Raw genomic sequence first — 27127 nt, 5'->3', positions numbered from 1 at the left:
AAAATAGTGAATCAAAAACAATATCGCATCCCTGGAGGGATTTCAGAAATTAGTGCCACTATAAAGGACTTGAAGGATGCAGGGGTGGTGGTTCCCACCACATCTCCCTTTAACTCTCCTATTTGGCCTGTTCAGAAGACAGATGGATCCTGGAGAATGACAGTGGATTATCGGAAACTTAATCAGGTGGTGACTCCAATTGCAGCTGCTGTACCAGATGTGGTTTCTTTACTTGAGCAGATTAACACGTCTCCTGGTACCTGGTATGCAGCTATTGATCTTGCAAATGCTTTCTTCTCCATACCTGTCCATAAGGACCACCAGAAGCAATTTGCCTTCAGCTGGCAAGGTCAGCAGTACACCTTTACTGTTTTACCTCAAGGTTATATTAACTCTCCAGCCCTGTGTAATAGCTTAGTTCGCAGGGACCTTGATCGCCTGTCCCTTCCACAGGGTGTCACATTGGTCCATTATATTGATGACATAATGCTAATTGGATCAAATGAGCAGGAGGTGGCAACCACTCTGGAGTTGCTGGTACAGCATATGCGCATCAGGGGATGGGAAATAAATCCATCCAAAATTCAAGGACCTTCCACCTCAGTGAAATTTCTAGGAGTTCAGTGGTGTGGGGCATGCAGGGATATTCCTTCTAAGGTGAAGGACAAGTTGTTGCATTTGGCCCCTCCTACCACTAAGAAAGAAGCACAACGTCTAGTGGGCCTATTTGGATTTTGGAGACAGCACATTCCTCACTTGGGTGTCTTACTCCGCCCCATATACCAAGTGACTCGGAAAGCTGCTAGTTTTCATTGGGGCCCAGAACAAGAGAAGGCTCTTCAACAGGTGCAGGCTGCTGTGCAGGCTGCTCTACCCCTTGGGCCATATGATCCAGCAGATCTGATGGTACTTGAGGTTTCAGTGGCAGACAGGGACGCTGTTTGGAGCCTTTGGCAGGCCCCCATAGGTGAATCACAGCGGAGGCCCTTGGGATTTTGGAGCAAGGCCCTGCCATCATCTGCAGACAATTATTCTCCCTTTGAGAGACAGCTCTTGGCCTGCTATTGGGCCTTGGTGGAAACTGAACGTTTGACAATGGGCCATCAAGTTACTATGCGACCCGAGCTGCCCATTATGAGCTGGGTGTTGTCTGACCCACCAGGCCATAAAGTTGGACGTGCACAGCAGCAGTCCATCATCAAGTGGAAGTGGTATATACGTGATCGGGCTCGAGCAGGCCCTGAAGGTACGAGTAAGTTACATGAGGAAGTTGCCCAAATGCCTATGGTTGCTACTCCTGTTGCAATGCCTTCTGTCCCCAAGCATGCACCTATGGCATCATGGGGCATGCCCTATGATCAACTGACTGAGAAGGAGAGATCTAGGGCATGGTTTACAGATGGTTCAGCACGTTATGTCGGCACTGCCCAGAAGTGGACAGGTGCAGCATTACAGCCCCTTTCTGGGACAACTCTGAAGGACTGTGGTGAAGGGAAGTCTTCACAATGGGCAGAACTTCGGGCAGTGCATATGGTTGTGCATTTTGCTTTGAAGACAAAATGGCCAGATGTGCGGTTATACACTGACTCATGGGCTGTGGCCAATGGTTTGGCTGGATGGTCTGGGACTTGGAAGGAGCACAGTTGGAAAATTGGTGAAAAGGACATTTGGGGAAGGTGTATGTGGATAGACCTCTCTGAATGGGCAAAGGATATAAGGATACTTGTGTCCCATGTCAGTGCTCATCAGAAGGTGACCTCACTGGAGGATGACTTTAATAATCAAGTAGACAAGCTGACCCGTTCTGTGGATAGTGGTCAACCTCCTTCCTCAGCCACCCCTGTCATTGCCCAATGGGCCCATGAACAAAGTGGCCATGGTGGCAGAGATGCAGGCTATGCATGGGCCCAACAACATGGACTTCCACTAACTAAGGCTGACCTGGCTACGGCTACTGCTGAGTGCCAAATTTGCCAACAGCAGAGGCCGACTCTGAGCCCCCAATATGGTAGTATTCCTCGGGGTGACCAGCCAGCAACCTGGTGGCAGGTTGACTACATTGGACCTCTTCCATCATGGAAAGGGCAGCGTTTTGTCCTTACTGGAATAGACACTTATTCTGGGTATGCATTTGCCTTTCCTGCACGTAGCACTTCTGCCAAAACTACCATCCGTGGGCTTACAGAATGCCTTATCCACCGTCATGGCATTCCACATAGCATTGCTTCTGACCAAGGAACTCACTTCACTGCCAAGGAAGTACGGCAGTGGGCTCATGATCATGGAATTCACTGGTCTTACCATGTGCCCCACCATCCTGAAGCAGCTGGCTTGATAGAACGGTGGAATGGCCTTTTGAAGAAACAGCTACAGCGCCAACTAGGTGGCAACAGCTTGGAGGGCTGGGGGAGTGTCCTCCAGCAGGCTGTATATGCTCTGAATCAGCGTCCTCTATATGGTACTGTTTCTCCTATAGCCCGGATTCATGGGTCCAGGAATCAAGGGGTGGAAATGGGAATGGTCCCACTTGCCATCACCCCAAGTGACCCGTTAGCTAGATTTTTGCTTCCTGTTCCCGCAACCTTACGCTGTGCTGGACTACAAGTCTTGGTCCCAGAGGGGGGAGTGCTTTTGCCAGGAGACACAAAGAACATTCTATTGAACTGGAAGCTAAGACTTCCCCCTGGTCACTTTGGGCTCCTAATGCCCTTGAGTGAACAGGCTGAGAAAGGAGTTACAGTGATTGCAGGGGTGATTGATCCAGATTACCAGGGGGAAATTGGGCTGCTCCTCCACAATGGCGGTAAGGAAGAGTATGCCTGGAGTGCAGGAGATCCTTTAGGGCGTCTGTTAGTGTTACCATGTCCTGTTGTCAAAGTCAATGGACGACTGCAACAACCCAATAGAAGTAGTGTGATAAATGGCCCAGATCCTTCAGGAATGAAGGTATGGGTTACCCCTCCAGGTAAAGAACCAAGACCTGCCGAGGTGCTTGCTGAAGGTGGAGGGAATACAGAATGGGTAGTAGAAGAAGGCAGTTACAAATATCAGCTAAGGCCACATGATCAGTTATAGAAACGAGGACTGTGATTGCAATGTTTCTGTCCTGCCTTGATAACAGAGTGTTGTATCTACACCAATATTAAGATTGTATCATTAGCTAAACTGTTGAATTTATATTAGACCCATTGTATTAGAGACTAAGCTTGTGTTGGAGGGAAGATTTTGCGGTTCCGGTTGTACGTGGGATAGTTATGCGATGTTAGGCGGAATTATGAGCTTGTTACTGTTTTCATTTGGAAATTAAGTATGATGTAAGGAGACATGATTTGATGCCAAGTTGACAAGGGGTGGACTTGTGATAGTTAAGGTGTTGTCAACTTGATCTGTTTAGTAATCCACAGGCTGCTTCTAGGAAGGATCAACTAAAGGAGGAGGTCTTTCTCCCAGGGTGAGCCCTTCCCCCAGAGTGGGCGGCCCCGCTCAGAGAGGGACTTGATATAAGGAAGCTCTGGGTAGAAGAGTTCCCTTTTTTCCTTCCTTCCTTCCACTTGGCTGCCGGAGCTGCTCCCTACCTTCTAGCGTGGATTGAAGACCAGTGTGGACTAAAGACCAACATCAACTGAAGACTCACGTGGATCGAAACCCAGCGGCTCCTCAGGAAGCCTCCAGGCTTTCCGGCTCCTCAGGAGGCCTCCAGGCTTTCCGGCACCATCTGCAGTGCCGGTCGGGACTGCTGAGGCATCTGGCCACGTGGACTGAGCAGCTACCAGGTTTGGTGATTCTCAGGCCTGCAACTGCTATTGGACTACTGTAAGCTAATCCAATAAATTCCCTTTATAAAATAATTCATTCTAGTAATTCTGTTCCTCTAGAGAACCCTGACTAATACAGTGGGGTTGCAGGTATTCCCCCATGGGGTTGTGGGAGCAGTAGACTACTCCTTTTTTAAGGCATTACAGGACAGACTCCAGTCTCCTATGGAAGGTAATACCCCAGGAGGATTTTTTTTTTAATTAAAAAAAAAAATTCTGCTGGTTGGCGCATGCCTTTAATCCCAGCACTTGGGAGGCAGAGGTAGCGGGATTGCCGTGAGTTCGAGGCCACCCTGAGACTACATATTGAATTCCAGGTCAGCCTGAGCTAGAGTGAGACCCTGCCTCAAAAAACCAAAAAAAAAAAAAAAAAAAAAAAAAAAAAAATTATTCACGTGTAATGAAATTTTACCCATGCAGATTTAATGCTTCCACTAAAACACCTGCTCCCTAGGTCGGCACCTCTGCTGGCGGGTCTGGACCCCACCCCACCCCACAACTTGTTAGCTCTCATCCCCAGGGTCAGAGTCATCACTGCATGTTGCCCATCAAAGCCCAGATACCTCCCAACTCCAGAGCTGTAGCGAGGCTCAGATGAAGCCATATGTGCACAGAGCTTAACGTAGTGCTTGGCGTGAAGTGTGCAGGAGCTGGTCGCTACTGTCGTGACCGACTTCCTTGCTCCCTGCGTGAGCGCGCCTGCTTGCGTGCGTGCATGTGTGTGTGCACGCGTGCGTTCATCCCACAAGACATGCACTCCTCACAGCCTGCTGTCTCTGGGGGTCACAGGGCCATTGCACCGCTGGATTCTTTTTTCTATCCTAGGGAGCAGAGCTCCTAAGTCACCTGAGAAACATCTGTATTGGAGTCACAAAGAGCTTATCGATACGTCAGCTCTTGAGCCCTGATCTAGAACCTTCCAGTCAGATGCGGGGTGTCACTCTGAAGCGGGCCTGGCCCCTCCTCTTCTGTCTCAGCCCGGCAGCTTTGCTGACCACGTGAGGCGTTGGCTACGTGCTGTGCTTGCCCTGTCCCCAGGAAAGCTGGACACTTGGGGGCGGGAGGGGGGTAGGAGTGGATCAATTAGAGTGGCGTCTTTGCTTGAACTTTACCCTGGGTTTATGGGGTTTGGAAACATAAGGAAGGCTGCATTCCTCTCTGTGGCTGCTTAATTCATCCTCACTCCCCATACAGGGCTGTTGGCTCATTCCACTCATTTAACTTGGTTCTATTGGCTTCCGATCTGAATAGGGGAAGGGAGACCTTTGGGTGACCAGAGAGTGCAGTGGCTCACCATTGGGACCACGTCTCCTTGGCCACCTGTTACTCAGGCCATCCCTACTGAGAGTCTCCTAGTAGATCCCAAGTTCACGGTGCTGGAGGTCCGCTTTACGGCTGCCTCTGCTCTGTGGCCGTACAGGATGGTGGCAGCCTGAGGAGTAATACAGATGGAACCCCTCAGGGCAGGGCTGGAGGCTAAGCGCAATGCTCTGAGTTTAATCCCCAGCACCTCAGACAACAACAGTAATAATGAAAAAAAAAAACAAAAAAACACAAAAATCTCCATTCAATCCTGACTCCGAAGTCTTAGTTCTGTTACTTTTTTCAAGAGCTGCACTTTTCCAGGGCCTCCCCCTTTCCACCTGCAATGCGGCGTGGCGAGTTGATTATAGGAACCGCCCCATGCCTTTCCCGTCCGCGTGTGTTTGGCGGAGCTTGACCGCATGCCCGGCCTGCGTGGAACGAGCTGTTAGCAGACATGGTGCCGGCTGAGCTTTCATAAAGTGTTTCTGTTTCTGCCATCACTTAGACCGGGCTGTGCCTGGGGTAGTTGTTCAGTTCTAGATTAATAACAGATCAAGCATTCCATCCTAATGGACACAATCTAGACCAGTTGAGTCATTTCCAGACTTCTGGATGAGCCGTCTGGGGCAGTTTGAATCAGATGGCCCCCACCAGCTCATGAGTTTTGCATGCTTGGTCCCCAGGTGGTGCCTTGCTTGGGGTGAGCCCTCCAGTGTTACATCTCAGCTTCCCCCTTGCCAGGGGTCAGCTGATTTTCCTGCTGCTGCTTTCTGCCAGGCAGCTGTGGCAAGAAGTGATGCTTTGTCATCCTTTCTACCATCTGGCTATGCTGAACCTGCCCCTTGAGACTGTAAGCCAAAAGCAAAAACAAACAACCCTTTCCTTCCGTGAGCTGCTTCTCTGCTTCTGGTCAGGTGTTTTGTTGCAGAAAACGTCACTACACCACCATTAAAGCACAACTGCATCCAAGCCCATGTCTGTGCGACTGCCCAGATGTGTGGACAGCCGTCTACTGTTCATGCCATGGGAGGCTGGTTGTTTCACAACGTGGGTTTGGTGGTTGATACAAGATATATTTGGGATGACTTGAATTCTACAAGAATGGGAGTGAGGTAGCAACCCATTCAATGCCTGCCCCCCCACCTCGTGGCTTCAGGTCTGAACAGTCTTGCAAGGGTGAGGAGTGGGCCTCTGTGATCTGTCTGGCCTACCACCGGTCCCCTCTACTCAGGTCCCCTCTCCTTAGGATCACGGCTATCCCCAGCTCACTGGGTCCTGTAATGATAGTGATGCCGTTTGTCAGACAGAGACAGGGGGGGAGAGAGAGAGAGAGAGAATGAGAATGAGGGAGGGAGGGAGGGAGAGAGCGGGCTAGGAGTGGGCAGAGAAGCCAGGTCCTCATTTCACGTATGAAGCCGAAGTCTTAGAAACTCTCATCTGATGCGCCGAGTCCTCGGGCCCCATGTGAAGTCGTAACTAGTTAGGTTTCTGTAGGTGACTCTGTGAATGCACAGTGGGCCAGAGACGCAGCAGTGGCAGCATTTGGGGCGTCTGCTGTCTATCAGCACATCCTGTCCACTTCATTTGGCTCAGTTACGTCCCCTGTAGTGGTGACAACATGCCTGATGAGAAGGAACTTAAGGAAGGGGTGGTTTATTTCCATTTACAGCCGAGGGTGTGGAAGGAATGGTGGCCCAAGCATGAAACAGCTGATCTGTGACATCTACTGTCAGGGATCAGAGAGAAATGGTATCGATACTCAGCTAGCTCCCTGCTTTTTATCCAGTCCAGGATCCTGGCCCACAGCTAGGGGAAGTCTCCTCACCTCAAGAATCTTTTACCACCTAATTTAGAAACTCCATCATGAACTTGCACATCTAGACCATCCTAGACCCAACCAAGCTGACAAATCAAGATTAACCATCACAAGCTGGGAAAAATCGCTGTCCTGAGTTTGGAAGAAGAAACTCACCTCAGAGACCTCAAAAACTGTCTGAAGCCTCATAGCTAAGAAAACAGAAACATGAACTTTTAAGTCCAGGGTGACCTGAGAGCAACACACAGTTTCTTCTGTACCCATTCCCACATGCAGGGACTGAACCAAAGCCCCTATTTATTTATTTATTTATTTGAGAGAAAGAAGCAGAAAGAGAGGGAGGCAGATAGAGAATGAGCATGCCAGGGCCTCCAGCCACTGCAAACAAACTCCAGACACACATGCTACCTTGTGCATCTGGTTTACATGAGTCCTGGGGAATTGAACCTGGTTCCTTTGGCTTTGTAGGCAAATGCCTTAACTGCTAAGCCATCCTTCCAGCCCAAAGCCCACATTTTATTCAGGGAAAAAAAAAAAAAAAACTCTACCTGATGGATGGACATCACCTGTACCACCAGGTGACCTGTCATCCTTTGCTGACTGTTGAGGCCGCCTAGGCCAGCATTGTCTGAACATCTGCTCTCGATGGCATTGTCCGTTTGTGGGCCCCACATGAGTACCACAGGACACACTGTCCCACACCTGAAGCATTGCATGCCCTTGCCTCAGGGAAGCCAGGCAGGACTTGGAAGCCCGTGTGTGCCAGGAGAAAGTGGCAGAGCTGCTGAAGTGTTGACATGCCCAACCACCCCCACACACACACGAGTCGAATAATGAAGCCCCCATTTGCAGCCACCTGTCACTGACCTTTTCGTTCCTCCTGCCTGTCCCCTTAGGGTGGGGACAGGCCAGTGCCAAGGACATGCTTTTGTTTCTGCTTTTGCTGGCACTGGCTGGGCAGACGCCTGGCTTGGTTGGCCTCCCTGGGCACCTGGCACCCTCGAGTATTTGCTCAGCAGGTCACCGGGCGGAAACAGGAGGCTTCCGTTGGGCCCTGGGCGTTTGGAGCCTCAGGAGCGAGCTTACAAGGCAGGCACTCTCCGAAGATGTGATTCTTGTCTTCTGTATGCCTCCCAACGACCTCGTCGTGTAACCTAGGAACAGAGATAGGAGAACTGTCCGGTGTACACACGACAGGCACTGCTGTCCCTCGCTCAGTCCTGGGGTGCATGGTGAGATCCAGTCTCCAAAACATATATGTTCGTTAGTGTGGTGGTTTGATTCAGGTGTCCCCCATAAACTTAGGTGTTCTGAATGCTAGGTTCCCAGCTGATAGAGATTTGGGAATTAATGCCTCCTGGAGGGGGAGTGTATTGTTGGGGGCGGGCTTATGGGTATTAAAGCCAGTTTTCCCTTGCCAGTGTTTGGCACACCCTCCTGTTGCTGTGGTCCATCTTATGTTGGCCAGGGGGTGATGTCCACCTTCTGCTCATGCCATCGTTTTCCCCTGCCATCGTGGAGCTTCCCCTCGAGCCTGTAAGCCAAAATAAACCTCCTTTTCCCAGAAGCTGCTCTTGGTTGGGTGATTTCTACCAGCAATGCAAACCGGACTGCAACAGTAAAGTGGTACCGAGGAGTGGGATTGCTGCTAGACACCTGACTGTGGCTTTGGCCTTTTGGAGCTGATTTTCAAGAGGAATGTGGAAGGAGTTGAAACCTTGGCCTAAGAGATGCCTTGCAGTGCTGTAAGTACAGCTTGATGGTCTATCCTGGTCAGAGCTGAAAGACCCGAAGGCAGTAAGAACTATGGACTGTGAGGTTTGGCTTATGAGGGTGAGAAAGAGCTTTGCCTGGACTGGGCTAGCAGTTTGTGTGAGAAGCTTGCTCTTGTGCCCATGTCCTGAGAAGTTGTGCAGGGTTGCTTGGCGTAGAAATGAACTGGTGTGAGCAGAGGGATATGGCGCAGAAAGAAAAATCTTTGGATGAACAGTTGCCCATTCAGCTGCAACTGAGAGATTACAACCTTTGAGACTGGGCTAGCTGACCTGTGCTGGGGTAACAGGAAGAATGTAGACTCTTTTGAAAGGGCCTGAATGCTCAAGGAGTGTCCAGATCTTCAAGGTCTGCTTTATTCCCCCCTGGATTAACAAATTGGCACCCTACCTGGTATCCTGGAGTATAAGAAATGCAGGAAAGAGAGGGTCATTGAGTTTGCAACACGGTCTTGTGTTTTGGAAATGGCCACGGACAGTGTGAAGCGGGTTTACTGGTTGCCTACATAGAGACCCCATGGGGCCATGAGGATGAACAGTGGATTGCAGTGGAGACCCAATGGAGATGCCGGGACCATGAGATGGCTCCCAAGTAGCTGCCGGTCCCTATGAAATTTCCCAGGACTGTGAGTAGCCTAGCTGGAGGGGCGGAATTGGAATGCCACAGACTCGTTGCTGGTTAGAATTATCGGACTTGAAGATTTGTCACTGGTTTGAGTTGCTGGACTTGAAGCTACAGAGTTTTGATGTTTGCCCTGGTTGTTTAAAATCTTGTATTGGTTGAATGTTTCTTTGCTATGCCCAATGCCATCTATTGCAGTGTGAATATTTATTCTGTGCCATTATGGGTTTTTTGAGGTTATTTTTTGGTATTATGGCTCAGTTAAAAAATCTTTAACTAAGGGGATGTTTGAACATCATTGGGATTGATAAAAACTATGGGACTTTTAAAGTCAGACTGAATGCATTGTATTTTATATCATGTATGGATATCAGTTTCATTGTATTTTATATCATGTATGGATATCAGTTTATGGGGGCCAGGGGCAGAATGTGGTGGTTTGATTCAGGTGTCCCCCATAAACTTAGGTGTTCTGAATGCTAGGTTCCCAGCTGATAGAGATTTGGGAATTAATGCCTCCTGGAGGGGGAGTGTATTGTTGGGGGCGGGCTTATGGGTATTAAAGCCAGTTTTCCCTTGCCAGTGTTTGGCACACCCTCCTGTTGCTGTAGTCCATCTTATGTTGGCCAGGGGGTGATGTCCACCCTCTGCTCATGCCATCGTTTTCCCCTGTCACTGTGGAGCTTCCCCTCGAGCCTGTAAGCCAAGATAAATCTCTTTTTCCCAGAAGCTGCTCTTGGTTGGGTGATTTCTACCAGCAATGCGAACCGGACTGCAACAGTTAGTTATTGGAATTCCACTACAGGCCCATGATAGCACCTGGCCCGATGTTAGGAACAATTCGTACCCATCCAGAGTAGCATGGTAGCTCCCTTCCTGTGAGAGCCAGGGCCTGTGTCAGAGGCCTTTCACTAGGTCAATAAGACACCACAGCAGTCATTACCATGCTGAGGGTTTGCTAGTGGTCAAACATTTTCACATAGATAAGACTCCCATGGAGGGAGCTTTCTCAGCACCCCATTTTACAGGCGGGGCTTATGGTAAACGCCACAGCAGAGACAGACATTAGATACGGAGAGCTTCTGCCTAGGGGTCTGCACTCAGAGAAGGCCACACGCTCTGCTGCCAAGAAACTCCATGGTTCCTGCTGTTGGGACCCTTAAGGACAGATGTTCCAGGATGGACGGAAGAGGTGAGGGAGCGCTCTCACTGCTGGGCTCGGGGGGCGCTGGGAGCTGCCAGCATTCTGTGGTTCTGTTCCCGGCTTCGAAAGTTTCTGATGTCAGCCTCCTCCTCGCAGCCTTCATCTGGCTCTAACTAAAGCTTGGAGCTGTGGGGTGAGGAGAAAGGCCTCACAGCACCCCGTGTACTGAACATGTAGATGCCCCGGGGCTGTGGCTGGCTGGGTCCCCCCAGCCTCCTTCCACTCAGGCCTGTGTGCTGATAGCTGCTTTTCATCCGATCTTCTCTGTCTCTCTCCCCCCCTCTCTCTCTCTTCCCTTTCTCATTCCTCTGAGTTCTTTAATAGCCACCTGTTGTGACCCTGCTGGGCGCCCCCCCCCCATTCATCTTCAGGAAGAACCTAAAACCCTAAAAGTCAGGGCTCAGGCATAGTATCACCTCGTAATTGGAGCTGGACTCTGAGTTCTAACCCTGTTACGTTCTGTGTCCTGTGACTGCTGACTTCCCTCCATTGTGACCCTGCTGCGAAGACAGGGCCACCCCTCAGGTGAGCATCTAGGAGGTCCTGGCCCATGCTAAATGCTTCTTCCCTTCTGGTCTCTGAGGGCAGTTTCCCCTCTGCACATGATGGCAGTCACTTTCGAGAGGATGCAGTTACCAGAGTGTTTGGCCCAGGACGCGATCTTACCTCTACCTACGATTCACCAATGTGCGTCACTATCCAGCGGACCCCTTACTGTATGTGAGGCCCTGAGGGTGAAGTCACCTGCAGGCCCACGGCTCACGGAGGTGTCAGGAGGGCAGTGCAGGCCTTTCGTTTAATGCGCGTCATGGGACAAAACTCTTCCCTGTTTCCATACTGGCCAGACCCTGGGGTCTCACCCAGCTGATGCTGGTGGGGCTGCCCTCAGGGAGCCGGAGGAGCAGGCCCGGTTTAGGCCCTGGCTCGGCACTGGGGGCGATGGAGTTGAGGCCACGCAGCATCAATAAAGCACCGAATGGGGATTTCTCAGTGTGTCAACACCCAGCCAAGTCCTGCGGATACTTGTGGATAGAAATGTCTGCCCTCTTCCAGTTTCCACCTGCACTTCTCTGTCCAGGGATTACACTTGGGATGCCTATTTGTATTCTGTCTCCCTCCTGTGGGTACAGGCTGCCCAGTGCCAACGACACTTTACACCCCACTCTTCCGCAGCCCTCCCTCCAGGCCTCCTGTTTCCCGCCTTCCATCCCGCCAGGGGCTTCCGCCAACTCAGCCCACAAGGGCCTCCTTTTGTGCAGACATCTCAGTTTCAGGCAGACCTGTCCAGCCTGGTCCCCTGGCCTGCTTCATTTGCCCCTTTGAAGCCTTGACAAGCAGCCAGCCATGCTGGCCAAGCACTCAGGGCGGGGTGCTGGTGACTGCGCTGTGGTGGCCGCTTCCCGCCTCGCTGGTTCCCAGGACTGGCTGCTGCTCGAGGGCCCTGGGGTAGAGCTGCCCCGACGGACGTTCTCCTTGCTTGGCATGGGCATGCTGTCCAGGAATGCTGCGTGAGGCGAGTCCCAGTGCCCAGAGTTCTTTCTCAGGCCTCCCCTTCCTCCATGAGGAAGCTGTCTGCTCTCTCGCTGGCCCAGCAGTGCAGTCTGTTCCCTGGCAGCAGACAGAAAGTGGCCCTGAGGCTAAGGAGAGGCAGGACAATATAGGGGAAGGAGCATGGGCCATGACTTGAGACTCACCATCACTGCCCAAGTGACCCACTTGCTGCGTGCCCCTCTGAGAGTGGACATCCACCCAGCTCACAGGCATCTGGGGAGAGAGCAGGGAGTGTGGCTCAGCACACTGTAAGTTGCCTGCAGACAGCAGCTGCCAGGACAGTGCTATTCTCTGGGGGTGACACACTTGTTAAGTGACACTTGAGGGTCAGCAAGACCTGGAGGCGGTGCAGAAGATCTGCTGCGTCTCGTTGCCCCAGTTACCTGGCTGCCTGCCACTGTCTCCTAGTTACAGACCCACACAAGAGAGGTCTTCCATTTTTAATGTTTTTATTATTTTTTTTTGAAGATAAAAGGGTTTATTTTGGCTTACAGACTCAAGGGGAAGCTCCATGGTGGCAGAGGAAAAACGATGGCATGAGCAGAGGGTGGGCATCACCCCCTGGCCAACATCCGGTGGACAACAGGAACAGGAGAGTGTGCCAGACACTGGTATGGGGAAACAGGCTATAACTCCTATAACCCTGCCCCCAACAACACACTGCCTCCGGGAAGCTTCAATTTCCAATTGCCATCAGCTGGGGAGAGTTTATGGGCGACTCCTGAATCAAACCACCACGACACACTTCCAAGATACAGTGGCATGGAGTCTACATTCTCACTCCAAAGGAAAAGAAAATGATTGTGCAAAGGAGGAATGGGCCAGAGCTGAGCTCGTCCAGCCCCGTGCGTGGCGGCACCCGGCGCTCCGCAGTGTGCTATGAGCTCCCCGGGGCCAGGCAGCCTGACCTCTGGGGCCTTGCCCTCTCCTGGGCTGGCTGTGCTCACCCCTGCAGCTTCCTTTGGCAGACATTCCATGTTCCATCTTCTCCAACTCACTGGGACCTCCAGTCCATCTTTTAATTTTAAAGAGAATACTTTTGGCACGATTTAAGAAATTCAGATAAGCAAGAGGAAACCTGAAATGTGTATGCTTTTCCACTGATACGTACAGTCAGGGACACAGAAATGTGCACGCACACACAGATGTGCTATTGCACTGATACGTACAGTCAGGGGCACAGAAATGTGCACACACACATACACACACAGACGTGCCTGTAGTAGACTCGGGGGTGACTCCTAAGCCACCTGTGTGCTTGAACAGGAACCCATGAAAGCAGACACTGGCTGCCCCTCAAAGCTCTTCTGCGCTCCTTCATCCTAGGCAGAGATTAAGTTCCCTCGACTTGTCCTGCTGCCAGGAATCTGTCTGCTACCAAGAGTCCGGGCGCTACTTGGGCCTCAGCCTCTGCCCGGCGTACCTGGGCTAGCCCACCGCGGGCTCTTCCAGGACAGATCCCATGGCTGAGGCGTAAGTAGCACCTGGAGTATTTACAGGGGCAGGCACCTCCCTCCTGTGAGTCCCTGGGGCTTGGTGGCAGGTGGCTGGCAGGGGACAGGTGCTTGGCATGGCTGCCAGGTGAGTCTTTGAAGCATGCCTGGGCCGCCTGTCCAGCCTAGCGCATTGTAGACCACAAAAGCTGCAGGAAGTGTCGCAGAATGGCATGAAAATGCGTTGGAGCTGTGGGGAGTGTCCCGGCCTGGATCCTGGTTACAGGTTGGGAGCGGGAGGAGCACTCCTGGCCCTCGCAGTAGCTGGCACGCTGCGTGGGCCTCTCAGCTCTGTGGACATAGTACTGACCTTGACTGGAGGTGACTTCCTCGCATTTTTTATTTTCCAGTCCTCATATGCTAAACTCACTTAAGGAGCCTAAATTTAGGAGTTCTTCAGAAGATCAGTGAGTTGAGGCCCCTCAAGTACCTATGGTGTGTGTGAGAGAGGGGCAGGGATAGAGGGAGAGAAAGAGAAATAACATTAGCAAAAAGCCCGAATAAAGTCAGAAAGTAAAAAGCAGCTAATGTTTGCAGAGAAATTTATTATGTGCTAAACACTATTTTACTTATTTTACATCTTTTCACTCATTTAATCTCTTTTTTGGGGGGGAAGGGTTAAAGGTAGGGTCTCACTCTAGCTCAGGCTGACCTGGAATTCACTATGTGGTCTCAGGGTGGCCTCAAACTCATGGCAGTCCTAATTCTGCCTCCCAAGTCCTGGGATTAAAGTATGTGCCATCACGCCTGGCTCACTTTACCTTTTTTTGAAAATGTTTTTATTTTTCTTATTTTCAAGCAGAGAGAGAGAGGCCCACACATACTGTAAGAAACACTCACAAACTTCGCTGCATTAAACACAATGTACTCTCTCTGTTCTGGAGATCAGAAATCTAATGAGAGACAGAGAGAATGGGCACACCAGGGTCTGTAGGCCCTGCAGATGAGCAGGCACCACTCTGTGCGTCAGGCTCTATGTGGATACTGGAGAACTGAACCTGGCTGAGCCATCTCTCCCGCCCCCATAGACTATTCATGGCAAAAGGACTTTGAAGCAGGGATTCAGAAGCAGATCTCGAGATGGGGAGACTATGCTGCATCGTCCAGGTGGACACGGTGTCATCACAAGTGCTCTTCAAAGAGGGAAACAGAGGGAGGTCTGGCTAGAAAAAGCTGGTAGGTCTACGGATGAAGAGAATGGAGCAATGCCACCAGGAGCCGAGGCAGTACCTGAGGCCTGTGAGAGCCTCCTGAAGGAACCAGCCCACCACTAGCCTCCTGCTTTTCTTTGTTTTATTTTTTTCCCCTTTAAAATAGGGTTTCATGCAGTCCAGATTGGACTCAAACTCTCTATGTAGCCAAGCACAACCTTGTCTTTGTGATCCCTTGGCCTCAGCCTCCTGAATGCTGGATTCCAGATGAGCATCTCCATGCTTGCTCTGACACCTTGGTTTTTACCCCTTAAGCCTTTTTTTTTTTTTTTTTGGGGGGGGGGGTGAATAGACCTCTGGTATCAGAGCTGAGAGAGTACATTTGTGTTTTCTGCTGCCATATTTGTGAGCATTTGTTACAGCAGCAAGAGGAAGCTAAGGCAGTATGTCACTATTGCATTATGAGACGAGATGGGTCTTCTTTGTTTGAATGTTTCTTTTCAGTTAGTGTACGAAATGATGGGTTTTATTACGCACTTTCATACCTATATGTTACTGTACTGTGCTCATTGCCCTTCTCCAGCTACGGGAGGAGCTTGGGCACAGAGCGTCCATGAGAAGGAGTTGGAATGTTCACTGGCTCTGACCTAGAGCCGTAGAGTGTCAACACCCGGGCTCAGCTGGCATTGTGCTGAGTGAGATTGTGCTCTGTTACTCGCCACAGCCCGGTTTACCTGTGAAAGGATAGTGGTCATTTCCATCTCCTGGTGGCTGTGAGAGCTCAGCAGTGCAATGCCATGCAAAGGCCTCCAGACATTGCCAGCCAGGGTCCCTGACGGGAGTGACTGCAGAGTCCCCCTCAGAGACCTTCTGGCTTAGACCACCAATCCCCAACATTGGAACAGCAGAAATCCCATCTGTTTCCCTACCACACACACACACACACACACACACACACACACACACACATCCCTTCCTGGCAAAGAGTTTATCAACTAACCTTCGATTGTTAATGTTCTTTCCTTTCTACATGTATCTGCCAGTAAGGAGGGGTAACCTAGGTTTCTAGCCTCACTCGGTAGAGTTCTGGCCAGTATCAAGTGAAGAGGCTTGATGTATCTGGTGACAATTGTGATCTTCTTGGAAAGGTAGGTTCAGTTCCTTACAGGCTCTTTGACAGTTTGAAAAATAGCCTTCATGAAGGGGATCTGAGGAACAGGTTGGCTTGCTGTTCATTTTGTAGTTTGAAATTTCGGAATGCCAGGTTTCTCCAGGAATCTCTTTCTGTGTTGATGCGGATAAGGCTCCCACCCGTTTGTTACTGCCCTGTATCTGACACGTGTCTGGAAGTCCCCTGTTCACAAGGGTGCTGTTGCAGTCCGGTTCGCATTGCTGGTAGAAATCACCCAACCAAGAGCAGCTTCTGGGAAAAAGAGGCTTATTTGGCTTACAGGCTCGAGGGGAAGCTCCACGATGGCAGGGGGAAACGATGGCATGAGCAGAGGGTGGACATCACCCCCTGGCCAACAGAAGATGGACCACAGCAACAGGAGGGTGTGCCAAACACTGGCAAGGGGAAACTGGCTATAAAGCCCATAAGCCTGCCCCCAACAATACACTCCCTCCAGGAGGCATTAATTCCCAAATATCCATCAGCTGGGGAGCTAGCATTCGCAACACCTAAGTTTATGGGGGACACCTGAATCAAACCACCACAGGTGCTGTTGCAGACTATATCACTGGTAGGACCTGTAGCCACCTGGGAGGCTAAGAGCCAAGGACACAACCTCTGGTGGAGTGAGGGTCTGAAAAGGAAGTCGCGCGTATCAGCTGGCCGAAGGGGGCCCGCTCTGGAATAAAGGGGCCCCATCAATCATCAGTTCACTCTGCCCTTCTGTGCATCACCAGTTTGCATTGCTTTGAGATCATCCCATGTCCTCACTGCCAGGACCTGTCTGACATCTCTGGGGACCGGATCCTTTATTGCTTGTAAAATCATGCTCTGAAGTTGGCTGGGTCCTGCCAAGTTAGTGGGAGGGCTTTCTAAGAAGCTGTGTGGTCCTAACTGACACGGGACCTTGTAGAGACGGTGAACAAGCCCTGGGAACCAGGCTGGACGTTCCCCATGGTCGCGTTCTTTCCTTCGTCACTGTCTCCATCCAAGGCGTTCCGCACGGGAGGAGGCTGGTGGCCCGTGTGTGGTTTATCCTCGGGTCTGCCTGAGGGAGGACCCTGAGCAGCGAGAGGGGCAGCTCCAGGCTGAGTACCCTACCATGTACCGTGAGCCTCTCCTCTTGGCCATGGCAGGCTTCCTTCCTCCTGGTCCTCATCAGATGCCTTTCTTCTTTCCTCCTTTGTTCTCTGGCCACTGGTGTGTGAAACTGTAGCCAGTGCTTGGCAGCAGAGTCCGTGGAGGTTGTGGAGCACTGCTCAGGTTCCTGCTTCGCCTCCTCGCCGCCCTCCCTCCAGTACAGTTCAGAGAACAACCCGCGCAGCTTGCATGAGGACGCTGCCAAGCAGACATCTATCCCACGCTGTCCTTCCTCCCCTGCTGTTCCTTCCGCTCACCCTTGAGGAGGCCCAGCCCCTCCCGTCACCCTCAGGCTCACGCTCCGTGACCTTCATGGCCACTGCCAGGCTCACAAGGTGACTGACGCGAATGGCATCTCCCGTCTGATGCGGCAGCTCCAGGAACACCCTGTCGGGGCCGGCAGAGATGGGCAGAGGTGGGGACGTGGCCACTGCAGAAGACAAGGCAGGTAGCTGGGCTGTACATGGGCTGGAAGTGGCCTGGGGTGGAGTCACCTGGGCAGGTGCACTCCTGGGAGAAGGCTCAGGAGCTAGGGTGAGTGATGGCAGAGGAGATTCTGAATTTTCTGCAAGGTAGATTGGATATGGGGGTGCCGGGAATAAAAATTTTTATTTTGTGCAACTAGAGGCTCTTTACCTAGAATCAGCAGGGACTTGGAGCAGGTTAATTGTGTTGGTTGTTACAGACCTAGGTGGGATGGTCAAGTTTGCGATGCTGGTTAGAGAACCCAATGGAGATGCGTATGGTATATGAGGAACAGGGTGGATATGCACACCTGGAGTAGTAGATTCTGGATCCACCCACTCCATAATCATGTGAGCTAGCTCCTCACCCCCTCACACATACACGTGAGAGACACATGTGCTATGGGTAGGGGATATTTACTGATTACTCACTATATGCCAAGCACACCCCATCACTCATTGCTTCTTCATCTTCGAACCAGAGTCCTCTATCTTGTATTATTTTCTGGATGCATGGGAACTTATCCCAGCAAGCCCACTCATGTGCTGGGTGCTTTGCAGCCCCTCCAGGATCCTAGGCAACAGCAGAACATGCATCAGTTGCTTCTCCTGTATTAGTCAGACATTGACTGTTCCAGCATCTTCCTTCTAAGCCATCTTCAGTTCCCCTGCCCTGAAGCCTCTTGAAGCCATTTAAAGTCTCTTGGTACCGAGTAGTCCATCCCATTTATTCAAACATGTTCAGCTTCCTTACTGGCAAGTGTTGGTAAAAATAGTTCTGCAGCCCCAAGGGATGGGGGCATCTGAACCCCGTGACTCGAGCAAACACTTGGTGTGAATAATGAAGGGTGCAGGCTGCAGCTATGGATTCCCCTCACCTGTTTTGTTCCTTGTTTTCCTTGCGAGGCACAATGTTTAACCCATATTTTCCAAGAACTGTGTAGGTAGGTTGCTGGGGACAATTGATTTTTTTAGAGAAGTATTGTCCCTCTGGATGTAGAAACCATCAAGCAAAGAATAACATTGAGCAAGACTCGTCCAGATGAGCGGGCCTGGACTAATTGTGGAGCCAGTGTTGCAATGTGTTTGGACCATCGTGTGTGCTGCAGGTTGAGGGTCCTTGATCCAAAATGTTCAGGACCAGAAGGACTGAGGATTTCAGCTCGGGCTTTTCAACACATGTGGATGCCTCAGAGATAGATACAGTGGGCTGGGACTCAAATCTAAACATGAGATTGATTCATGTTTTGTATATACCTGATACACATAGCCCAAGGGTAATATTATATGATATGTCTGGTGAGTTTTGTGCATGAGATATAAAGTGTGATGTAGAATTTTCCATCTGTGACACCATGTTGGCACTCCACAAACTGCAGATTGTGAAGCATTGTCGACTGGGGACTTTCAGGTTGGCAATGTTATTAGGACAACATGCCTACCTGACTGGAAGTGGCTTATGGAAGGAAGAGGTTTTGACCTGGCTTACAGTTCTAGAGGGAAGGCCCATCACGGCAGTGAAAGCATGACAGGCGCAGGCGGCCATTGTCACCTTGGGGCACAGGAAGCAGAGAGGAGAAACAGCGACCCTGGCGGTCCTTGACGCCTGGAGGCCCGCCCGCAGCGAGGCTTTTGTGAGGAGTGCTCAGCTCTCGTTCAGGCTGCGGGGTGGCCCGGACAAGTCTTCTAACTCTGCTAAGCAGCAGGGTCTCCTTGTGAGGTGTCTGTCCGATAGATTCTGGGGCTTGAGGCTTGTGAGGAGATGCTGCCTTCCCTCTACATCCTGTGCTGTACTGCATTGCAGAGTAGGGCTCCAGGGCTGCTGGGGCCAGGAGCAAGGGAAGCTTTTTGATTGATTATGTTTTGAAATCAGAACAAGTATTTTCAAGGAACCAAACAAAGAGAAGTCAGACTAGAAGCCTTGTTACAAGATGCCTTGAGACCTAGAGTGAGGACAAAGCTCTCCTTTCCTTATAGAGCGCACATACAGCCCATCTTGGAAAGCCCTCTGCATAAATTGTTGTTAGTTTTAGCAAGACGGAGTCCCTGGAACATGTTAGGTGCCTAGTAAGTTCCTATTGCAAAGCAATGTTGAGACTCTGTTTTAGAGATGACCTCCAGACTCAGACCCAGGCATGCTGAGGTCAATTCACTAGGTTCAGAAAGGTAAAGGAACCAGTTCAAAGTCATCCGGCTCCTGATAGGCAAATCTGGACCCAGCCCATGTTCTAATCTAAATCACCACTAACACACTACTGGAAATAAGTGAAACTGAGCATCGTGGCTGCCACTCAGAAGGGATTTCCAAATGTAACAATGCTTACATCAGCTTTCACTGCCCCCACACATGTCCATTTGGTTAGTCAGCGTCTGTGAGCTCTGGGTCCAGATGGCCAGCGTGAAACATGATTATGACGGGGCAACACGCTTAGACGTGGTCAATATAAAATACTAAGACTGGGGCCTGGGACAGAGTCAGAACGCAGTCAGGTGGCCGTTTGCCACAGTGTATATTGCTCTTACTGTGTTTCACTTAGCACTTTGTGTTGTACTTGCCCGGGCCCTCCCTTGTTTGCCGTTCTTATCTTCGTCCCTCCTGAGGGTGGAGGCTGAGCCTCACATCCAGTGGAACGTCCCCACCTTGTCACACAGTTCTTCGTCTGTGGTGGGGACACACTGTAAAGTGCATGAATGAATGCATGAAGGAGCAGACACACTGTCAGGCCTGTCCGTTGGGACCCACCCTGGTCAGTTGTCTTGGGATGTATTTCCTGGGGTCTTATCCCCGCGTGTCAGCGCGGCAGATTCAGGTCCAGGACAACGGTTCCGCGGTTCCATTGTTCCCAGATAACATAAGCTATCTGGACGCCCCAGGGCAGTGCTTGCCACGCCCCGAGCTCCTGCCCTATCACCAGCCCCACCTGGAGGCTTTGCAGGCGCCAGCACAGCCAGCCCCGGAGAAAGCTTTCATGTGACTGGCACGGCCTTCCGACCTCCCACTTCCTGTGCAGACTTCGTGTAAGAAGGCCTCTGGGTCTCTTGCACTGTCCGTTTCCCAGGAGGCCTAGGCAACACATGGAACAAAATTATTTGGTGTTTGCCTGGCTCCTTAGTGTGACCTACACCTTGCAGCTCAGCCTCAAGAATGCCTTCTCTGAGGAGTCTGTTCATACTCCCATTTTGTCATTGGAGAATTTTTGTGACTTCTAGATCACAGGGCAACAGTGAGAGCTGCTGAGTCTAGATCTAGCCGGCTAAACCCAAAGAACCGAATGAGTTGAAGTGGCTTCTAGATCTTGCCCAGCTCAGCAGTGGGCACTTTTTTCCTCTGCCATGCCTCCCTTTCCACTGTTCATTAGTTAGACATGATTAAGTTGGCACACCTCTATTATAATGTATACTAACTAGCACAACCATGTATAAATCAGTATGGAGGTTTCTTGAAAAGAAAAATTAGAAATAGAACTGCCATAGGACCTAACTGTACCACTCCTGAACATATACCCCAAGGACTCCAAGCTCTCCCACAAAGATCCATGTTCACGGCCTAGACATCCATCGACAGAACAGATGATGAAAATGTGGTGCGTGAACATAGTGGAATTTTATTCAGCCACATGGAGAAATGAAATTTGCAGGAAAATGAGTGTATGTGGAAAGAATGATATTAAGGAAATTGACCTGAACTCAGAAAGACCCAAATTGCATGTTCTCCCTCATATGTGGATCCTGGCTTGTAATATCTATGTGCACTTAGATAATATAGGGCAAACATGGGCAAAACCTATAGAGTGGTAACCAAGAACAGGGAGAAAGACATGACTTGGGGGCTGGAGGGATGGCTTAACAGTTGAGGTGTTTGCCTGCAAAGCCAAGGATCCCAGTTCAACTCTCCAGGACCCATGTAAGCCAGATGCACAAGGAGCAGGGCATTGAACAGTGTGGAGTGAATTGTGCTAAAGGCTACATGTCAGTGCCTGGCCACTGATCCCAGATCAGTCTTATGAACTACTTACTACAAGCAAACTGTGTTGTCGCTGCCTCTTTGCTGTCCAGCAAGGAGACCGATCACTCCATAAAGGCGGGGCCAAGTCCAGAGCCCGCATTGTGATAGGCCACCCCCTGAGATTTGTGAATGGACGGATGGATAACAGAGGGGAAAGGTTTTACCCACAATTTCCATGTACATGTTGATCAAGGTTGAAATCTAAGCCCCTGAAACATCTTCTCCCTTCCTAGGTCCAGTCCCTGGTGTCCACTGTGACTCTGCCGGCTGTCTCCCTCACTGTGGGGCTTCCTCATTGTTTCGAGCTACCCGGAGACAGGAAGAAGGCAGCAGGGGTGAAATTGGCCTTTGAAATCATCCTGTGTAGCCGCCGACACTGCCAGTTAAGTGGGGCAGATCTGAGTTAATTGATTAATTTAGTCATCGGAGCTAAGCAGGCCCCGAAGCTGCATCATCCTCCCCAGCTGACTGCTCTCTGGTGAGTCCGACCTGTTGGAGGTTTGGGACCTGCTCAGGGCTGGCTGACTGAATGACCTTGGCTGCCTTACTTAACCTTGCTGAATCTCAATTTCCTGATCTATAAAAGGCTAAAAGTGCTCCTTTGGAGATTGTAGTGAGGATTAGCTGTGATAACACTAGTCAAAGTGCCCTTTGGCAAAAGGGGAGGTGGAAGTGCTTATTGTAAGGGCAGCAAAGGAGGCCTTGTTCTCAGGCTTCTCCTCCTCCCTGGGAGACAGAGGTTCCCAGCAGGTCCAAGGGGTTGTGCTTAGCTCTTCCTCTCTTATTCAGTGCACTTCTCACAGCCTCTCAGGGGTTTCAGTTTAAGCAAATAAATTACCCTGCTGCAGCGGGGCTCTGTGCTCTGCGGCCGTGTGTGAGAGCTGATAGAGATTCTTATCGCCTGGGTAATATTACCCAGCGCGGGATGACATTTCTTATCAGAGGCCCTGCGGAATCAGAGATAGGAGCTTTTCTTTTCTCTGGTTGCCAGGCCTCTGTGCTCTGGGCTGGCAGCGAGGCTGGGAAGGGCAGCCTCCTGGGAGTGGACCACTGATGCCGCTGCTGTGGGTAATCAGCTGGTCTTCATGTCTTAAGACAACCAGACCAAATAGCCTGCCCTCTCAGAAGTTTAGAGATTTTTTTTTTTAATTTTTCCCATTTTGGTAGCACTGTTAGGAACAAAGCAGGAGAGTGTGGATGAGGAAGGAAGATGGGGGCACGGGGATGCTGGCCCCGATTTAGGTGGAGGTCCTCCCCTGCTCCGAACGGCTCACAGTCACCGGTTACGGGACAAAGCCTGCAGCAAAGAGGCTGCTGAAGCCAGAGCAGCCACCAAGGCTGGGAGGCTGCAGTGGAAGGGTGCCGGAGCGCTTCCGTGGGTGCTGGAGAGCTTCCGTGCGCTCCTTCAAGGTCTCGGCCTTGTGTCGTGTCCTGGAGGCCGAGGTATGTGGAGGGTGTGGACTACATGGGGGGCTCTCATGCCTCTGTGTGGTGGACACTGGCAGGAAGGGGGACAGAAATGGAGTGAGGTCACGGTTTCTTCTTTCCAACACTGCTGGGCCCTTTACTGATTTGCTGAGAGACTACACAAAAGGCCTTGGGTTTGAATCCTAAATCTGGCATGTTCCAGGGATATTTGGCGACTAGTTCTCTCTGAATCTCTCAAGTGACATCACTTCTCTTCATCTCTCACTACTTGCTCTAGGGTCTCAGTCTCTGCACTTTTCACTTGGCCTAACATTCTGGAGGAAGGGGGCTCCAGCAGACTGGTCTGAGAACAGACAGAGCTGACAGCGGATGCCGTTACACTGAACAGAGGAGCCACCAGGGTTGATCATAGGATTTGGAGGCGGGACATTTATTGTAAACACGTGTTCACAGCCTTTTCCCTTATGAGTCTTGGGGAGCCCTGCTATCAAGTAATAACCTTGCTCTCATCAAAAGGGAAGGATCGGCGGTTTTCTCTCTTCCAAAACCCCCCGTTCCTGGTCTTGTTTCTTTCCTGCTGTCCGTTGTGTCTGTAATTCCATCTCTCCCATTGGGGTCTGATGTTGGGTCACCAAGTTCTTTTGTCTTACTGAATTTTCCTATCTCAGACATCCCTTCCCAATGTTTAAGTCCATTTAAAAAATATTTTCACTTATTTATTTGCAAGTAGAGAGACAGAGAGAATGGGTATGCCAGGGCCTCTAGGCACTGCAAAGAAACTCCAGGTGCACGTACCATTTTGTGCATGATGTTTTGCATGGGTACTGGGGAGTTGAACCTAGGTCATTAGATTTTGCAGGCAAACACCTTAACCACTGAGCCATCTCTCCAAATTCTGAAATCCCAGCCTAGCCTTGATCATTTCCTCCTTTAACTTAAAAGCAGTGCCGAGCTTCTTACCACCTTAGCGTGAGTCACTGCTGTTCGTGTGGCACTGACGACTCACGCCACCATCGCTGCTCTCAAGTCCAGCCTCGTCACCTTTAAACCTTTATCAGGGACAAAGTCCCCAGAAGCAGATTTCACTTCTTCTCTTTTTTCAACCTGCCACTTTCTCTCCTTGTTGTGTTTTGATCCCCCCCCCCTTTTTTTGGTCTCTATGCCTGTGGGTGGTTTGAATAATAGACGCAGGTGTAATTAAATTTGAGTTTGTAGCCTCTGCCCCTAGCAGGCGGACTCCTGCTACAGGAGGTGGGCGGAGCACCTGAATTTCAGCCTAAGGTATGTAGAGCCGTTGAGCTCTGCCAGGATTCCCAGGGGATGCTAGCTCTTGGTGCCGCTGGTGGTTTTTATCTGTGCCTGGATCTGAGAAAAGAGGACCAGCTTCTGCTATTATGAAACTTCCCCGGGATCTGTAAGCTTCAAATAAATCTCTTTCTCCCATAAACTGTGCCCAGCAGTGTGGAGCTGACCATGACGAGGCCTGTGAAGTCTGACCTCTGGCTTGAGTTCTTAGTTCTAACCCCACTTACACTGTTTGCTGGCTATGAGCAAGCACTTCCTCCTTCCCTACTGTCTTGATTAGCATTTGCATTATTTTCCTTCAGGCTAAAGCTAGTCTATTAAATCATCATTATTTTGTGCTTTTGAGAAAGGGTCTCTGTGGCTCAAGCTAACCTGGAGCTCACTATGTAACCCGTGCTGGCCTTGAACTTGGAGAAATCCTCCTACTTTAGCCTCCCATGTTCTGAGTTGCAGATTTGAGCTACCATTCCTGAACAATGTCGTCTTTTGTAAGCAGCAAATAGTTGGATCATGTTGTTTTATAAAATACATATATATATTTTCAATTTATTTATTTATTTGAAAGAGAGAAAGAGGCAAATAGAGAGAGAATGGGTGTGTCAGGGCCTCTATCCAGCTGAAACAAACTCCAGATGCCTGTGCCACCACGTGCACGTAGCTTACATGGGTCTGGGGAATGGAGTCTGGGTCATTAGGCTTCACAGGCAAACATCTTTCCAGCCCAATTTTTTTTTTGCTTTTTGTTTTTTGTTTTTCCAAGGGAGGGTCTCACTCTAGTCCAGGCTGACCTGGAATTTACTATATAGTCCCAGGCTGACCTCAAACTCATAGTGATCCTCCTACCTCTGCCTCTCGAGTGCTGGGATTAAAAGCATGCACCACCACCTGCTCCAAAGGGGAGAGAAAAAGAAAGGGAGAAAGAAAGAATGGGTACACCAGGATGTCCTGCCACTGCAAATGAACTCCAGATGAATGTACCTTATTACGTCTGGCTTTACATGGGTACTGGGGAATCAAACCCAGGCTGTCAGGCTTTGGAAGCAACTACCTTTAACAACTGCGTAATCTCTCCGGTCCCTAAATCATCTTTTATAATTTAACCATTTGTTTATTTTTCCCATTCAGCTATTCTTTATTTGACTGGATAATATAATCTATTTTCAGACATAACCATTATAGGTAAAGGCTTGCAATTGCAATTTTGTTTTCTGGTTATTTTGTAGTTTCTTTGCTCGCTTAGTAGTTTTTCCTCGGTGATTTGATAATATTTATTTTTATATGGTATACTCTGATTCCTTCCCCTTTCAAGATCCATATATAGGCTTTTACTTTGTGTTTTCATGAGGTTTACATGGAGCATCATTATAGTAGTCTATTTGAGCTAACAACTGTGTGTGTGTGTAACATGGTTGGTGTGTGGTGTGTGCACTTGTGTGTACCCTCACATTGCGCACTGGCCCGCGCGCTGTGCTGGGGGCTCTTGCCTGGGCTGCGGGAGTGGAACGTCAGGTGTGCAACTCCATTGCTCTTCAGCCTGTTCTGGTTTGAAGCGGAGTCTCTCACTGATCTTGCAGCTTAGCTGTTTTTTTTTTTTTTTTTTAACAGAGCTCTAGTGATTCTGTGCTCCTCTATGGGACTGGGATTACAAGATTGTGGTCCTACCCACCTATTTATGTGGGTCAAGGGAATTGAGCTGAAGTGATCGCTCAGGCCACCTGAGGTCCTCATGCTTGGACAGGAAGTGCTATTAACAGCTTAACTGTCTTAGCAGCCCCAAGCTGACAAACTTTGACTCTATGCAAAACCTCTACCTTATCTTCTGACAGATTACATTACTTACATTATGGTTAGTGCTGTTATATATCCATTAGAAAGTTATTGAAGCTCCAGTTATTTTTAATGCTTTTATTGTTCAGATTTTATACTTGAGTTAAAAGTAACTTGTATATTACCATTATAGTACATTTTGAATTTGTCTGTATTCTTACCTTTATAGTGTGTGTGTGTGTGTGTGTGTGTGTGTGTTTAATCTCTTTATTTTCAAGGAGTGAGGAACAGAGAGAGGAGAGACAGACACAGAAAATAAGAATGGGCATGGCATGGCCTCTAGCCACTGCAGATGTACTCCAAATGTATGCACTACTTTGAGCATCTAGCTTTACAGGGGAACTGGGGAATTGAACAATTGAACCTGGGTTGTTAGGCTTTACAGGAAAGCTCCATAACTGCTGAGCCACCTCTTCAGCCCTATAGTGAGTTTTTATACTTTATGTGTTTTATGCTGTTTGTACGCATCTTCTTATTTCAGTTTGCAGAACTTCCTTTACCATTCATTTTTTATGAGGTGGACCTTGTGAGAATTAGAAAAATAAAACATTTTATTTGCCTAGATAAACCTTCATGTCCCTTTACATTTGGTTAATAGCTTTCGTGAGTATGGTATTCTTGATTGGCAATTTCCCTTTCAGTATTTCACATGTGTTACCCACTCCTGCTGATTTGCAAGACTTCTGCTGGTAAATCTACTGATAGTCATATGCTAGTTCGCCTGTCTATGACAAGTCACTTTTCATTCACAACTTTAAAACTCTCCATAACTTTGACTTTGAGAATTTGATTATATGTCTTGGTGAAGATCTCTTTATCTAATCAGCTTTTAGTTCTTCAAATTATATTGTGGTATTTATTTCCCTCTCCATATTTGGAAAAGTTTTCTGTAATTTTCTTTTCTTCAAACAAACTTGGAAGTCTCTCTTCTAGTCTACATGATGATGTCCTGTGAGTCTCAACTTCTTGTACTTCATTCACTTGTGGTTTTATTTGTTTGTTTGTTTCTTTGACTGAGTAATTTCAAATGACCTGTATTTGACCTTGTTGATTATTT

The 27127-nt window shown here is 49.6% G+C and overlaps 1 long non-coding RNA gene across 1 annotated transcript in view; it reads left to right on the top strand.

Annotated features, from left to right (window-relative positions):
- LOC123458594 overlaps window positions 1-27127 on the top strand; it is a 230074-nt gene that overhangs the window by 180694 nt on the left and 22253 nt on the right. Inside the window, exon 6 of the long non-coding RNA XR_006635729.1 lies at window positions 21744-21988. This is a non-coding gene — a long non-coding RNA (uncharacterized LOC123458594). The remainder of the gene's footprint in view (window positions 1-21743; window positions 21989-27127) is intronic.

Source organism: Jaculus jaculus, chromosome 2, assembly GCF_020740685.1.
Source record: "Jaculus jaculus isolate mJacJac1 chromosome 2, mJacJac1.mat.Y.cur, whole genome shotgun sequence".
Taxonomy (NCBI): domain Eukaryota; kingdom Metazoa; phylum Chordata; class Mammalia; order Rodentia; family Dipodidae; genus Jaculus; species Jaculus jaculus.
Note: the sequence above shows the minus strand (reverse complement) of the source record. Positions and strands in the feature narration are given on the sequence as shown.